We start from the raw sequence: 3,570 nt of genomic DNA, 5'->3' as shown, positions 1-3,570 counted from the left end.
GAAGTATTCTTTTTTTTACCAACTTTTAGATGAATATAGAGACTATGTCATTTGAATTATAACTCATTGACAAAGAAAGAAATACTCTTAGTTATATTTAAATAGAATAATTATTTATTAGACTCATTCTTATACAAATAAAAAGTTTTCTTAGTTTTATATCTGTAATATTTTATACCAATTAGCTTCAAAATTTAATTATTTTTTGAATAAATTAATAAAAAATAATACAAATAATTGTTTAAATAAAATTATATTTTAATTTTTCATTCTATTAAGTACAAGTTGAGGATAATTTGAAATAAAAGATAATAGACTTGTTATAACTGTCATGTATTTTGTGCTTTGACTGCGTCATCATTTGAGAATCATGGCGCCTTCATGGAGACCGGTTCTTCTACAGAATCAGTTTGGAGTTAGCCAACTAACAGCAGTGACAGACAACATCTTCCTTTTTTATGGCAGCAATTTTTTCGGCTTTGAAGGTCCATTTATAGTAGAGGTGGAATGGAGTGGGTTCAAGAGCGTCAAAATCTGTGGCTAGACAGAACAATAGTAAAAACACCTGCTAGTAAACAAAACAGTAAAAATACTTGAAGACATCACATCAACAATAACAGAGTAACGGAGGAATTGGATTAAATTTTTCTGGGTATTTTTTTGGTATAAAAATAGTCCTCGCGAATTAGTTTTTTTTGTTAGTGTCGATTTGTTTGTTCACCCCATAACAAAAAAAATAATAACAATAATAAATAAATTTAATTTATCTAATCACTTTTAATAGTAGGTTAATTTTTAAAGAGTGCTACACTCTCTACTTTACCTGGAGTGCACTAGCTTTCGCTAACAACTAATAAAGGATAATAAACTTTTAATGTCAAGAAGAAACCACATCATGTTTCCCACCGAAATGGAGGGTTGCTCAGAAAGCAATGACATGAAAAAAAAATAAAAAATAAAAAATTCTCAATTAGGGTGAGTTATACTTTTTTGCATAAAGGCAACTTTAGGTTTTGGTCCCAATTTTAGGCTACCAAAGAAGTCAACCTCGAATTTAAGGCTAGGGTGGAATTTCTTATATAATCCCTTTTTACCTGCTCACTTTTTCTTTTTCAAGCTTGCCAATAAACTTAGTACAAGAAGCAATCTCTTACTGTATTTATTAATGGAATAATATAAATAGATAAAAAAGTATATAAAAAATAGTGTATGCTATAGTGTCTATATATAATTATTCAACACCAAAATTATAGACATAAATAAATTTGACATAAAAAATATAAAGAATAAAAGTATATTTAAAATATTTTAAAAATTATTTTGACAACTTAAAGTTGTCTTTCTGTTATCTAATATTCTGTAAGTCTAAATTTATTCCAAAAACTATATCAAAAATTTAAGAGATGAAATTTAAAGACGATTTAAATCTTTTTTGTGTGGTGTGAGAATGATTTAATAATAATTGTCCTATAATAACTTACTTAAAAAACTAATTTTAGGAATAAGAATTGTTTTATATTTAAAGAACTATTAGATTTTTTATTTTAAAAAATGTGAAACTTGTTTTTATTTTTTTTACAATTTTTACCATTAAAAATAAGTGACATTTTTTACTATTATTAAATATTAAAAATACTTCACTGCTACAAATATTTAAATATTATTTAATAACAAGTATTGAAGATAAATTATTGATATTGTTGCTTGCATTTAATTTTCCTTTTGGTAGGGATATGACTAAAAATTTGAAGGATTCTTTTAAGTGGGCAAACTGAATCATTCAAAGTAAAAATGGGCTCCAAAAAAAAAAAAAGCAAGATAATTGATATTTATATGTTTAGCCCAAAAAAAAAATTTTCTATTTATGTATCCTGTTATTATTATTAAGAGAATAATATATAAACAAAAGGAGAAGTTATCCAAATAAAATGTTTGAAAATCAATACTATTAAAATATAATTTTTAAACATTACATACGTAAATGTAATTTTTATAGATTTATAAAAATCACAAGAAGGGTATAGCGGATTAGGTAATACACGTAAATCGCAGGAGGCTATAGTAATTTACGTTGCAACACGTCAAAGAAAAAATAGCGGCACCCTCCAGTGATTTCTTCACGAATTTTTAAACTGTATAAACCGCAATACTCCTATAACGGTTTATGTTTGCCTATAAATCTGTCGTACCCAGTCGCAGATTCTTCATTTCGACTCAGTATAAAAAATTTTAGAGAGAGTTGTTTATTTAGAGAGAGAGAGAATTGTGGATTGAGAGGAAAAGTTGCATAAGGTTTAGAGAAGATTTGGACATTTGAAATTCCTAAGGCGCGGGACCATGGCGCGGAAGAAGACAGCCTGAACTACCTCAGTAGCGTTGCGCACGTTGCCGGCAGCATCAATGAAGAGGTAAGTTTATTTTCTTTTAGTTATTAAATTTTATAACATAATGTGTAGTATTTAGGGTGCAATAGTTAGAATACAGAATTTAAGATTTGTAGTTTAGTATTTAAAAGTTAAGATTTAAAATTTAAAATTAAGGATATAGTGTTTAAATAGAATGTGTATCCTCTAATAATTGAGATTTAGGGTTCAAATTTTAAATATAATGTTTAAGGTTTATAGGATTTTTTTTTTAAATATTGTATTTGAAAAATAAGATTTAAAATTTTAAACTTTAAAATTTTAATTTTTTATTTTAAGATTAGAAGTTTGGTAGTTTAGTATTTAAAATTTTAGACTTAAATTTTAGAAATAGAACTTAATGAAATAAAACCTGCATGTTTTTATCATATCACAAATATATCATACTTCACATCAGTTGATACAATTGCAATTGAAATTTTATAGAATAACTTTTTTATTCATCTGATTTCACACAACTCCGTTTTTTGTAATATACTTAATTTTAGCTCTGATAATATATTTGCTAACTGGATAAAAATACTCACCGATTTTTTATTAGTGAACTTAATACTATGATTTTTACTTTTTTAAATTTTTTTAGAATAATAATTCGGATTAGAACCAAAAAACTCTCTTCACTATCTATTTGTAAAATTGTGAAAATGATAATTTACAACACCACTTTTTCTTATTTAGTATTTATAGACATTTTTTTGCAAACATAAATTGTTATAGGGGTACGTAATTTATGTATTTTACACATTTATGAAGAAATCGCCGAAGGAATGTAACAGTTTTTGGCTTTTGTCCAACGTAACCGCTACACTCTAATGACAATTTAAGTTCAAACCTTAATCCACTATATTTTTATTACAATTTTTATAGCTATATAAAATTTGTATTTACGTATTTAATATATAAAAATTATATTCTGATAATATTGATTTGTAAACAATTTATTTTGATATTTGTGCTAAACAAAAGGTAGAAATGGAATATCTGTATTTGGAGGACGTACCATATATTCTATGAAATCATGATGGGAGTGTTTGGGACCTCATAATTTTGTGTGTTTCATGTGATCCTGCAAACTATTGGTACCCATTATTTATATTCCATCCCATTTGAGTTGTGGTCTGCAATTGCAGCATTCCAAAAATTAAAG

The sequence above is a fragment of the Arachis duranensis genome, chromosome 5 (genome assembly GCF_000817695.3).
Source record: "Arachis duranensis cultivar V14167 chromosome 5, aradu.V14167.gnm2.J7QH, whole genome shotgun sequence".
Taxonomy (NCBI): Eukaryota; Viridiplantae; Streptophyta; class Magnoliopsida; order Fabales; family Fabaceae; genus Arachis; species Arachis duranensis.
This window is presented reverse-complemented; position numbering follows the sequence as displayed.